Source organism: Leptopilina heterotoma, unplaced genomic scaffold (genome assembly GCF_015476425.1).
Source record: "Leptopilina heterotoma isolate Lh14 unplaced genomic scaffold, ASM1547642v1 Lhet_402, whole genome shotgun sequence".
NCBI lineage: Eukaryota > Metazoa > Arthropoda > Insecta > Hymenoptera > Figitidae > Leptopilina > Leptopilina heterotoma.
Window position 1 is genome coordinate 535,663 of NW_025111066.1, and position 14,309 is coordinate 549,971.

General features: G+C 27.0%; 1 protein-coding gene and 1 long non-coding RNA gene across 2 annotated transcripts in view; both read right to left on the reverse strand.

The window, feature by feature from the left end:
- Positions 1-14,309, reverse strand: part of LOC122506280 (ADP-ribosylation factor-like protein 3) — a 128,126-nt gene that overhangs the window by 37,644 nt on the left and 76,173 nt on the right. The window lies entirely within an intron of this gene.
- LOC122506281 overlaps positions 2,872-14,309 on the reverse strand; it is a 30,296-nt gene continuing 18,858 nt past the window's right edge. Inside the window, exons 3-4 of the long non-coding RNA XR_006301989.1 lie at positions 6,007-6,162; positions 2,872-2,974 (exon numbers count right to left, since the gene is read on the reverse strand). This is a non-coding gene — a long non-coding RNA (uncharacterized LOC122506281). The remainder of the gene's footprint in view (positions 2,975-6,006; positions 6,163-14,309) is intronic.

Below are 14,309 nucleotides of genomic sequence, written 5' to 3' on the forward strand. Positions count from 1 at the left end.
AATCTGGGCAGTTTAAGCCAGGCCGTTGTAGCCGGCAGTTAGCCCGGGCAGTTTGGGCCCGCAGTTTAGTCCAGGCCGTTGTAGCCTGTAGTTGTAGCCGGCATTTTTAGGCCAGGCAAGCCTAAGTCCGGCTATTGGCCGTGTTTGTATAAAAAGGATCTCAGAAGTTTAAAGAAATTAATAAGAAGTTTGTTAAGAAAATTGAATTTAATTGAGAAAAATATAAATAAATAAAAATAAAAAAAGGTTGAATTGAAAAATATATATTTGAAATATAAAGAATAAAATAAAGTGATATAATTAAAAAGATAAAAGAAATAAAAGAAAATATTGAAAATAAAATAAATGAAATTGAATATAAAAATTTATAAAGAATAAACATAAAGGAATTTGTGAGAGAAATATGAAAGAAATTAAAGTGATCAAAGTAAAGTAAAAAAGACTCTTATATCAAAAAGGAAAAAAAGTAAAGCTATTAAAGTATAAATAATATTAATTTCAAATATATATTAAAAGACAACCTTTATTTACGAGGTTCAGATCTTAAACTTTGTGCAACTTAAAAAGAATATTAAAGTTCCCAGCAAAATATCAATCTAGTGAACCTAGATTTGGTATTTCCTGAATTTTTCGGAAGAACATCGTGAAGCGGGTATAAAGACAAAACACATTCATTGGATTCGTATTACCAAGGAAGAATCACCGAGTAGTGAGTAAAGATCTTACGTGTCACAACACACACTAATACTCCATTCACACAGATACACTTACTCGTCTTACACATAAAATTAGATTTATCTGTAATAGGGATTTTTGGCAAAATATATGGGGCATTCCACGCCAAGTCGGACACCTTTTGACTTTTGCATCTCCGATTTTTTTCAAATATTTTTTTTCTTTTAGTGCTCGTTAAAATGAGCTACCATGATTTTTTTCAAATTATTTCATCAAGCGGTTTAAGAGATACAGGTTTTTGAAAAATCACGTTTTTTACGTAAATTTTTTTCTGAAATGCTTATAACTCGGACAAAAATTGATCAATTTTGACGTTCGATATATGAAAATTTTTGTTTTTACACGTAGTTTTTGATAAAAATATTAAAAAAAATTTTTTTTTAAATTTACAAAAAAAATTTTAAATTTTAAAAATAAAATTTAATTTTTAAGAATGTATGTATCGATCGATTTTTTTCAAAATTTTTTGTGAGAAACTGGTACTAAATTAAGAATTTTTAAGCATAGTCTGATGATGGGCAAACGATGGGATCTATTTGTTTCTGATTTTTCAATTTTTATATTTATAGCTAAAAGTATGAAAAATGAATGAATTATCGTAAGAATGCGATAGAGAAGGACAGACAAAGCTCCTGTCCTCTTCTATCTCATTGTTTTGTTATAAGTTCACGTCTTAAGATTTCATTGTGCGTTGGCCTTTTTCTATTTTACGCGCTGCGTTCATCCGCTACATCTCAAACCTTTAAAATATTTAAACGGTCACGAAATTAAATGTTTTTATACATATGAATATGCTTTCTCAAAATTACAATAAAGTAATTAATATCCTGAACGTCTTGTAATTCATTTTTCATACTTTTAGCTATAAATATAAAAATTGAAAAATCAGAAACAAATAGATCCCATCGTTTGCCCATCATCAGACTAGGCTTAAAAATTCTTAATTTAGTACCAGTTTCTTACAAAAAATTTTGAAAAAAATCGATCGATACATACATTCTTAAAAATTAAATTTTATTTTTAAAATTTAAAATTTTTTTGGTAAATTTAAAAAAAAATTTTTTTAATATTTTTATCAAAAACTACGTGTAAAAACAAAAATTTTCATATATCGAACGTCAAAATTGATCAATTTTTGTCCGAGTTATAAGCATTTCAGAAAAAAATTTACGTAAAAAACGTGATTTTTCAAAAACCTGTGTCTCTTAAACCGCTTAATGAAAAAATTTGAAAAAAATCATGGTAGCTCATTTCAACGAGCACTAAAAGAAAAAAAATATTTAAAAAAAATCGGAGATGCAAAAGTCAAAAGGTGTCCGACTTGGCGTGGAATGCCCCATATATAGATAGATAGTATGATAATTTTCCATAATTTTAGATTTTTTGCCAAAGAATGGAGACTATTAAATAAGTAAAATAATTTTGAAGAGCACAAAAATAATAAAGCTAAATGCCATAAAAAGAAGGGAAAATGTTGAATTTAAAGAAATTCGGTTTTTTGAATGTTTGCTAATTTTCCATAATTTTAGATTTTTTACCAAACATTGAAGATTTTTAAATAAGTAAATTATTTTTGAAGAGCACAAAAATAATTAAGCTTAATGATATAAAAGCGAAGCAAAAAATTTTAAATTTTAAGAAATTGGGTTTTTCGAATTTTTGATAATTTTTTATTTTTTGCTAAAAGGTGGAGACTATTCAAATAGTAATATTATACTACCGAAATAGCTATTGGTAACTAATTATTAATTTTCCGGTCAAATTAAATTTTCGGCTTTTTCTGATTTTCCAGATTGGTAGAAACATTGTTAAATGTATTGGTAGAAACTAAAACCCGTCGAAGACGGGTACGACAGCTAGTTTGTACTAAATTCACATGAATTTTTGTTAGAGAACTGGTATTAAATGCATATAAAAACGAAAACAAAATTCGACATGAAATTCAAGTGAGATTTATACGTAACTTGACTACACGGAATAAAATTTATTCTTAATGATTATAATATTCTATATTACAGTTAGGTCTTAGGATGTATGACCACTTTTTGTAATGATTACTATGGCTATTGTAATGAGTACAAACATACATAGTAATTACATATACTTAATTTAAAATAGTAATATAAGAACGCAGAGTTTTTTTTGTTTTCATGTAAATTTTATTTACATATAAACATTTCTTTTATTTAAAAATTTACATTTTTTTCTCCCAAAAGTTTCCTCGCCCTTTTATCTGATTCTGAAAAAAATAATTTTCTATATTAGACTCTAAGAAAATGTAATAAAACAAAAAGGCAATTCTAACGACGAAAAGCTTAATAAAAGCTTAGTATAGTCTTTAGATAAGACGTATTTTATAGCAAGGCTTATAAAAAACATTAGCAATTTTTACTGAGAAATGACTAAGTGAAATTTGTTCTTATTTAATATATAAGTTAGTTTTACCAAAACAGACTATGTCAAAAAATTTCAGGCACGTAGGTTTATTATTTAGAAAGAAAAACTAAAAAAAACTGTTTATCGCGTACAAAACAAAAAATTTCGTGGAAATATAATTAAGTTTTTTTTTAATAGAAAGTTTTAAAAATTAGTAAACTTGTGATTTATTTCGCTTAGGGTGTCAACTTCAATATTCCGATGTGATAAAGAATTTTAAATCTTACATAAATTTATAATGAACAATTGTTTTGTGAATGTCATATGTATACAGTGAGTGCGGCATCATTGAACCACCCAAATTTACAGCGTATTTTCAATTTTAAGAATGGTAAAGTTGTCTGCTCTACTAACTAGTAAGAAAAATACTGGAAGACATGCTTTCATCATAATTGTCAACGTGATAAAGTTAAACTGTCACTGTTGTTACCTAACCTGACATCGAAATATATTAATCTCCTGTATTAACAAAAAATAACTATTTAACATAAATTTACTATTTTTTTGAGTGGAAAATAAGATTTTTTATAATGTGTAAGTGGGAATATTATTCTCTAAGTAAGTTATAGTGTTTTATTAGAGGTGGTTCAACGTAGACACAGATCCCTCAAAATAAGAAAAGTGTAACTGGTTAGAAAAAAATAATTTAATTATTTAATCATAATAATTTGTGTTTGTAACGTGTGTATTAACTAAAGGAGTACTTTAGTTTTATTTTGATACAAAAACCTGATCAAAGTTTCTAAAATTTAATTAGTTCTTGGACTTTGTAAAAAACCCGGTTCAATGTAGCCTACCCTCCCCTAACGAATAATACTAATAAAACTATACTAAATTTGTGCAAAATATTGTGTAAACTTTATAACAATATATATATGGGGCATTCCAGGCCAAATCGGAAATTATTTTGCTTTCGCATCACAAATTTTTTTTAAACATTTTTTTCTTTTAGTACTCTTTGATATGAGCTACCTTGATTTTTTTCAAATTTTTTCATAAAGCGGTTCAGGAGATACTAATTTTTGAAAATTACGTTTTTTACGTAATTTTTTTTTTAAATGCTTATAACTCGGTCAAAAATTGATCAAATTGGACGTTTTGATAATGAAAAGTTTTGTTTTCACGCGAAGTTTTCAATAAAAATATTTTAAAATAATTTACGATAAGTTTTAAAAATTTTTTAAATAAAATTTCATTTTTAACAACGTATGTATCAATCAATTTTTTTCAAAATTTTTTTTAAGAAACTAGCACTAAATTAACAATTTTTAAGCCTTGTCCGATCGTGGGCAAACGATGGGATCTATTTATTTAAAATTTTTAATTTTTATATACACAGTGGTGACCAAATGACTAACTTGCCATTTGACAAAATCACACAAATTTTTTACAGCAAATGTGTTTTCAGACTAAGTCTCTCCAAACATAACCTTCTTTCTGTGTAAAATTGTGATTTGGTCAAATGACAAGTTAGGCCTACCTTTTTCACTGTGTATATAAAAATTAAAAAAATTTAAATAAATAGATCCCATCCTTTGCCCATGATCGGACAAGGCTTAAAAATTGTTAATTCAGTGCTAGTTTCTTACAAAAAATTTTGAAAAAAATTAATTGAATCATACATTGTTAAAAATGAAATTTTATTTTAAAAATTTTAAAATCTTATCGTAAATTATTTTAAAAAATTTTAAAAATATTTTTATTAAAAACTACGCGTAAAAACAAAACTTTTCATTATAAAAACGTCCAATTTTATCAATTTTTGATTGAGTTAGAAGCATTTAAAAAATAAATTTACATAAAAAACATCATTTTTCAAAAATCTGTATCTCCTGAACCGCTTTATGAAAAAATTTGAAAAAAATCAAGGTAGCTCATTTCAAAGAGTATTAAAAGAAAAAAAATGTTTAAAAAAAATTTGAGATTCAAAAGCAAAATAATTTCCGATTTGGCCTGGAATGCCCTATATACACAGTCAGAAAACCTACCACGTCAGTCATAAATTTCATGAGTGGGAGTGAGACAGACTTATGCGATTCCCATACTTTCCTATGACTGACTGACAGCTTTTCTTACTGTATATATGATTGTCCACGAGAAAACGCGGCTTAGCTCTAAAAAATCAATTTTGAGTTTTTATGATAATCGATAGATATTATATCATTTTTTCAAATGCAAAAATCAGAAGTTGTAAATGTAAATTACTTTCGACAATATAACTTTTTAAAGAAGTTATATTGTATGCTTCTGCTTCAATCGCTCGCCCTGTGAATTTCAGTTTAGGTGCTAAGCCGCGTTTTCTCGTGGACAGTCACATATATTAATTATATAAATATGAATGACAATATTTGTTTTAAAATATTTAATAATTTTTTTTAAAATGACTTTTCTTATCGAAATACTTTTTTGCATAATAAAAGAAAAATTTTAAAGGATATAAAAATTATTTGTCATTTAAAATAGAAGATCCTTAATTTTAATTTGAAAGATTCAGATTTAATTTTATTCTTTTCATACAATTTAGTAATTTAGTAATATTATTAAATTTTGCTAATGGGCCGTATGCCTTTGCTTAACTCATATTTTTATCTTTAAACATCTTCAAAATTTATTTATGAAAAGAAAAGTAAAAAAAATAATAATTCTATTTTGTGATAATTCAAACAAAAAAAAGGATCCCTTTCAGGTGAATAACCCTGTACAAGTAGCCTAAAAATATTTCCTTGACATATAATTTATGCATCTAAATATCATTTTTAAATTAAGGTTAATAATTGTAAAAGATATTAATTTTTTAAGTAATTAGAATTTATATGAAACTTAACAATAACTTACACTGATTGTCGGTAACCTCTTCCTTCTTTTCAGATTTCAATAATTTTGTTCTTACGTACTTTATTTCGTCTCCTATAAATGTTCCACATTTATTAATGATTATATTTTTTTCTTTATCGTCGATTTTATTTTTGTTAACGAAGTTTCGATAGCATTCTAAAATAAAGTAAAATTAAATTAATCACAAGATAATTAATTAAGATTAAAAAGATTGTTAATAATATTGTAAGGCTCAAATCGACATAAAAAGAATATATATATTAACAAAAATTTTCTTATGTTTTAACCTGTTCTATTTCTAATTGAAAAATATAATCTTAAAAATGTAAATAGTAAAATATTCCAGGGTTGCTACCGTTTTTTTTATTTTAAAGTTCACTGAATTTTTCCGGTTGTCCAAATAAAAAAATTATTTATTCCCTGACTTTCGTTAATTTAAACTGCAGGCGAAATATCGCACATTTATAGAAAACAAATTTTTAAGTACCATATTCTAAAAAATAAAAATAAATTTCCGTTCGGAATTCGTCCAGAATTAGTGTTAAATTCTAATAGGAATTCGTGTGATGGTTTGAAACAGTTTTCGTCCGAATTCCAGGAGGAAAAAAGGATACATAATACCGATGAAAATTTATGTAAAAATTCCGCTTGTATTCGAATTCATATGGAAATTTGACATTAATTCTGGACGAACTTCGAACGAACTCAAATCGAAATTAGTGAAAATTATTGTTACGCACCTGCACTGAAAGAAATATAAGTGTAGAAAATGCTAAATCTTGTGTCATATTTTAATATTGTAATGATCGAGATTTTAATTTGCCAAAAGAATAGCTCGCCGGATGGAGTCCGGGTACTTGGTTTAGTTAATTTTAGCAAATTAGTCTTTAAATCTTTATCAAAACAGTATTTTAGTTTAGGACCGTATTATACTATCATTTAGAGTAAGGTGTAGTCATTAATAAGGCATTAATTAAACCTTCGTAAGAAAGTATATTTTAGTAACAAATAAAAGAATAACAAAATATCATAAACAAAATAAATTTAGATTAACAAAATAAATCGTAGAAATACTAGTAATAAAATATCGTTCGCTAATTTATTACCGAGATTAGTGACTCATATTAGTTTACCGTTTCACTATTGAACGTCTCACTTATTAGGTATTTACCGAGTTCTACATACGTTACGTTATTATATTTTACTAACGAGCTACGCTTTACTAGATTTAATTATTCCCGAAGTTAGTCATGAATTTACTTCCCGATTTTCATATTGAACGATTACATAGGTTGTGCACTCTAGTTGGGACGATTTCACAAAATAAAACTAGGGAGAAATCGTGTCAATTAAAAGCCAGTACGCTCGCTGACCCTCTTATCCAATAGGAAAATATACCGAAATAATTAAATCTCTGTTCAAGCTTCATCTTCCCCCAAGATGTACCTTGGGTTGAAGAATCTACCTAGTGCATCAACTCTGTGGAGGTCGAGTTGTACCTCTTCACCACAAGGTTGGTTCACAATGGCGAGAAAGAGCGAGAAAGGTGTGAGAATGGAGCGACGGAGTATCAAGGGGTGTTACTACTGCACAGTTGTACCTGAGTCTCAAGTACAGCTCCCTCTAGGAAGTGGTGCAAACAAGCAGCCCCAGTTGTACCTGAGATACCGCCTGCTCGCTCCAGGTAGAGAGAAAGAATTAGTGCAAGCTAGCAGCCCCAGTTGTACCTGAGATACCGCCTGCTTGCACCAGGTAGAAAGGAAAGAGAGAAAAGAAGGAGAGAGTTGTCGTCGATCTTCCTCGGAGCAAGCCCCGAGTCAGTTCGACGGCGAACTGAGGAAATTGTCCGTGCGAGCAAAGTATATAGAAGTCTGGTCGCTATCCAGGTAAGTTTCGCGGTGGGGAGCTTGACGTTGCCGTGACGCGCGGTATGTGCGCGGTGGCTACTCTCTTCGCGACTAGCAGGCTGAACGTGCTGTAGTATATATAGATATACTGTCTGTACGAAATATAATTTCTCACACTAGATTTTAAACGCTATCGTTACAATATATTATTTTCTAATTTAGGGAAAAGTGTCTTTTTTTAAAATGCTGAACAGACTTTACCAATTTTTGTAATGTAGCTTTCTGGTTTTTAATATGAGGCATTTCATGAAATTCTCTTTCGATTTAGTGTATAATATGTTACAAATAATAAAATTTTTAAATAATAAAATTTATTAGAAAATTGCTCTCTTTGCGATTGTTTTTTGTCGGTGGAACGATTTGAAATGAAATGCCTCATATATTTATTTGTATACTAAAAACTCTCGTTATAACTAATACTACTACGCAACTGTATACGCACATCGACAAACTTCTCTGAAAGCATACCTCTCCGTTTCTTTATATATGAACTATCAAAATTGTACACCACTTGTGAAAAGCGATTTGCCTCAAATATCTTTATAACCAAAATCTCCTGAGATATGAAAAAAATTCTTAGTAAATTTGACTACTTTTTAACTACTTTTCTTATTCAATAAGTTCCCAAAGATATTTTTGAACATAAATTAATTAGTGGATATGTAGTTGAATGAAGTAGTAATACTACTGCATTAACTACTTTTTTTAGTTACATAGAAACCAATGACAGTTTTGCAGTAAAATAAACTGCTTATTTGTAGTTAAAGTTACTAAGATAACTCAATAGTAAAGACAACTACTCAAAATAGTAAAATAAAATTATTTATTATAAATATTATTGAGTTTCATTTTTTATATTTTCACCTACTAACTTTTGTTTATATATATATATATATATATATATATATATATATATCTTACATATTTAATTTCTATATACCTAACAGAGAAAAATCTCTAAACGCCGGGAATTGAACACTCGATCCTAAAATTCGTAAACCGATCACCTAACCACGCTCGCGCCCGCTACGATGATTTCCACTTCACTCTACATTTAAACTGTCATTGGAGCCTATCGAACTACTTTAAGTAGTAGAATTAGACTGAAAAAAAGTAGTTCCTTTTATTACTTTTTACTCTACTAAGGGGATATAGTTGAAAATGTCTCATGAATTTTTTCAGTGTATACAAGTCAACTTCGATTAAATTCGGAAGTGATCGGGGAAGTCCTCCATACTTTTCGTATAAAGTTAACGAATATTCCAAAGAAAAATACAACTCTTAGTAATTTCTATAAGAGAAGATGAAAATAACTGTAATAATTTTTGGCATTTTGTACACTTTCATATTCCAATACTCAATTTTTAAAATAAATATAATAATTTTTATCCTTCAAATATTGTACAATGATAAATTCATAATACTACATTTTCTTAAATACTGATATAATAATTCAAATATTGACACATTTTCCCTAAATTGATACATTTTATTTTAAATGTTCATATGAACATATCAAATAGGGGAGAGTGGGGCAAAATGGGGTACCCCTGTTGTTCCAAGATAGGTACTTTTAATTTTTTTATCCTCTATATATATATATAATTCATATTGATGAGAAACTGTCATTAATTATGAAGACACTACAAAAAAAACTTTTTTTTTAAAGTTCTACAACTTTAAAGTTTTAAGCAAAAAAATATGAATATTTATCAAAATTAAAGTGCTTACAAAACTTTTTGGGATAATGCATTTAATTTGGCAAGTGTAAGATCTTTTTCAGCACTTATTCTGGAGAAATTTCCAATAGGATAGATTGTTCAATTATTTACAATAACTTGGAAACATTACATTCTGTTTTAATATGCAGTGTGGGGAATAATGGGTTAACTAAGTGTGGGGTATATCAGATGCTACGCCGTTTCATTCAACTATCTATTACTGTTTAAAAACAATATATTATGTATGTTTACAAATTCCCCTCAGAAGAATCGATATTTTTATTTTGAGTCATTTATACTATCAATGTTTCATTATCGACCCTGATAAAAATTTCGGACTAATTCCGGATTAAATATGGACAGATAAGTATGCAATAGCCCGAAAATTGTAGGAAAAAGGTCCGAAAATGATCCGCGCTAGTCTAATATCAATCCGAACGAAAACCTGAATCCGAAAACACTCCGATGTAATCCTGAATGTCTACGAATTCATTCCGTAATAAGTCCGCAACAATCCGAATTTTTTTTTAGAATCCGGATTTAATCCAACTAAAAGGTATAATCCGAAACAAATACGAGATAATTCGAAATCTGTACACAAAGAATCCAACATTAGTCCGCTTCAATTCGGAATTAGTGTGGTAAAATCATATTCCGAAACAAATGCCAAACAATCCGAAATATGTATGCTAAGAATCCGGTAATATATGGCCACCCGAATCATATTATATCCCTGGTAAAAATTTCGGACTAATCCGGATTAAATCCGGGTATATTAGTGTGGATTAGTCCGATAATTGTACAAAAATGATCCGCGTTAATCTAACATCAATCCGAGTAAAATTGTGAATCCTAAATCAGTCTGGAGTAATCTTAGATGCCTATGAATTAAGTCCGAAAATAAGTCTTATAATAATATGAAATTTGTAAATATACCTATACAATCCACAGACGGTCTGAAACAATCCATATTCATTCCAATTGAAAGACTTAATCCGGAATGATTTTGGTATAATATTGAATTTGAATATTAAAAACAATTTGTATTAAATGCAGATAAATTCAAACTATAATTATAATTTCGTATGACAAAAACCTGATCAAAACCAGATTAATTCCGGATTTAATAATTTCACATTTGCAAGCTACGTATTATCGGAATAGCTTAGAACTAGATCCGACTAATTCCGGATTCACTGGTTATACACAAACCGCATTGAGTTTGAAATTTGAATTGATCCTGACAAATTATAAGCTACAAAAACCTGTCCATAAGCAAACTGTTTCGGATTAGCTGCGGATTCACTGGTTAAACCAACCGGATTACTTCTGCATTTACTAGTTGCATATGATCTGACTAACTGCAGACTAAACCGGACTAATAACGGATTCAATAGTTATAAAAAATGGTATTGATTTTAAACTTAATTCATGGTGAAAAAACTCCACAATAAACCGTACTGCTGCGGACAAATTTCGGATTATTCCGAAATCAGTCCCACTTTTTATTCAGGGTACTTACTTATGGTAAATAAAATATTTAATTCTGCAGTCAATTTGTTTTTAAAAATTTACTAGTATTATTAGTTTTTGTTTCAATATTATAATTAAATGTGTTAGTTTTTTGTTAACATTTTTAACCTTTCTGCCATGCGTTACGGGCAGTTATCCGATCCACGCCCTCAATTATTGTTTTCTAAAATTTTTAACTAAAATTCTTCTTTAAATTAATTATTATTAATTATTATTATCTAAACAACTTTTAGTTGAAAGTATGAAAAATTCAGACATTTAAAGATCAAAATTCAATTATCTACAATTTTAACTGAAATTCATATTTGATCAATTATAATTAGAAAATTCTACGACAATTCAATTATTTAAATAGATAAATACGTAATATATTGAATAATTGAATGTTTCCTAACATTCAATTCCCATAAAGAATCGTTATCAACATATTTTTAAATAATTCAATTCTATCAACGAATTTTAATAAAATGTTTAAGAATAATTACATTTTTCGAGTAATTCGATTAAAATTGTATTAAAAATAATTGAAATTCAGCAATCAGTTTTATTATTTGTGAAAATAATTGAATCCCTAAGAAGAATTTTATTACTTTTGAACAATATTTAATTTTTGCGAAGAATATTATCACTCTTGAAAATAATTGAATTCTTGCAATAATTTATAACTTTTACAAAATTGAATTTTTTCTCGTGTTTTTAACTAAAAATCTTCCATAAATTTATTATTTTTAATAATTTTTGAAAAAGTTCTTTAATATTTATTAAAATAATTGAATTTCTGTGAAAATAAATTTAATATTTTTGAAAATAATGGAATTATTGCATAGAAATTTACTAAAAAATTTGTAAATAATTGAATTGCTGTGAAATATTTGTTATTTATCAAAATAATAAAAAGGTTTGCTTAGAATTCTATCAAAAAAGTTTTTAAAATAATTCATTTCTTTTGGAAATTTTTTTTTAAAATAGTAGATATTGAAAATCATTGAATGGGGGAGAATTTTTGAAAAAAAATGAACTCGTTAAAAAGAATATCTTTAAAATTTTTGAAAATAATTGAATTTTGGAGAAAAATTTTAATATTCATAAAGATAATTAAAATTTTGACGATAATTTTTTTAAACTTTTGCGACCATAATTAAATTTTTGCGAAGAATTTTATTACTTCTGAAAATAATTGAATTCTTCAAATTTTTTAATAATATTTCTTTTTAAATACCTAATTATTGAATTCTTTTGTAAAATTTTAAATGTATTGACAATAATACTTAAATTCTAATAAATAAATTATAGGAAGGCTTTTTAAAATAATTGAATTTCTTTGATGAATTTTAATAAAATTTTGACGAATAATTACATTTTTCGAGAAATTCCATTAAAATTGTATTAAAAAATATTTATATTCTGCGTTGAGTTATATTATTTATGAAAATAATTGTAAATCTATGAAGTTTTTTATTATTTATGAAAATAATTGAATCTCTGTAAAAAACATTTGATTATTTATGAAAATAATTGAATTATTGCGAAGAAAAATTGTGAAGGTAACTCTTTTGAAATTGAATTAAGAAATTTGAATTAAAGAAAAATTAGATTTCAAGAATAAGCACAATAACTTTAGAAAAAAATAATTTTCCAGGATTCCAATCAAAATTCCCTGACATTTCCAGGTTTTCTAGGTTTCCAGGTTGCGTGGCAACCCTGAAGATGACACTTGATTACCATCTTACAAGAAATATTAAAAATAATTTTTAATTATGGATCTAGTAAAGTTTTGTTTACGTTTATTTATGTACGGGACCCTCGGTTCCTGTGCGAGTGGGACTCACACTTGTCTGATTTTTTGTAAATGTTTTTGAATTGGGTAGGGATAGAATCAATGAATTTTAATGACCTTGAATTTTTGTAAATCTTAAACATTACAGATTTATTTCAAAACAAAAAAAAATATTGTTCAAAATTACTAATTGTTATTGAAAAATTAATTGTTTAATTAAAAAATAAACAATGTTCTCAACGTTTTAGAAAGTTCATTCAAATTCTACTAGAAAGAGAATTTTATAAAGATTCAATACCCGTTTCCAAATTTTGTGGTACGCAATTAGGAAAAAGTAGTTGCATTTGAAATCACTTACATTTTTCGTCGGAAGTTTTAAAAATTAAAATCCAACATCGAATTTGTGATCAGCTAACCAAATACCCGCTAATATAATATATTTCGTAAAAATACCCTTAATGAGTAGTTTGAATTAACAATTGTTTTGTATATTTGTTTGCAACAATTTTGTTTATACTACCAATTGATTTTTTATTTTCTAAACTTCCGACAGAAAATTTGAATTATTTAAAACATAATAGAGTGTTTCTTTAAAAAAAGTAATTGAATTTTTTAAAATGTTTTAATTATTTAAACAATTTTTTTAAAAATCCGGTTCAATAGGTCTCTTCTAAATTTTATACAGATTATTTTACAAAAAAATTATTGAAATCAGTTAAAAACTTTAGATTGTAGAGGGTTTTGAGTCAAGTGATATACAACTTTTTTTTCCTAATTGCGTGCCACAAAATTTAGAAACGGATATTAAATCTTTATAAGATTCTCTTTCCAAAATAATTCGAACGATCTTTCTAAAACGTTGATAACATTGTATTATTTTGAAATCAAACAATTAATTTTGCAATAACAATTAGCAATTTTTAACAACATATTTGTTTTATGTTTTTAAATAAATTTGTATTATTTAAGGTTCACAAATTCAAGGTTCATTAAAATCCATTGATTATATCACGAGATAGAAATATGTGACTTTTTTGTATAGTTTTGTTGCATAGTTTTGATAGTGAAACTCCGTTGTGCAGTTGTTCAAAAATCTCCGTTAAAAAAGTTACATCAAATTAACTGCTGAATGGTTGAAAATAAAAAAAAATATTACCCAAGTTTAAAGATAAATTTTTATCCTAATTGAGGCACATCACGGTCTAAATTATTTTTCATTTGTTTACAGTCCCAAATACTTCCACTATTAGCTACAAGGCTTATAATGTTTTAATAAAAAAGTTAAATTGTTTAATCTAAAAGAACAGTTATTGTCACCCACAAAAGATGTTCATGGTCAACTATAAGGTGATAGTTATTATTATT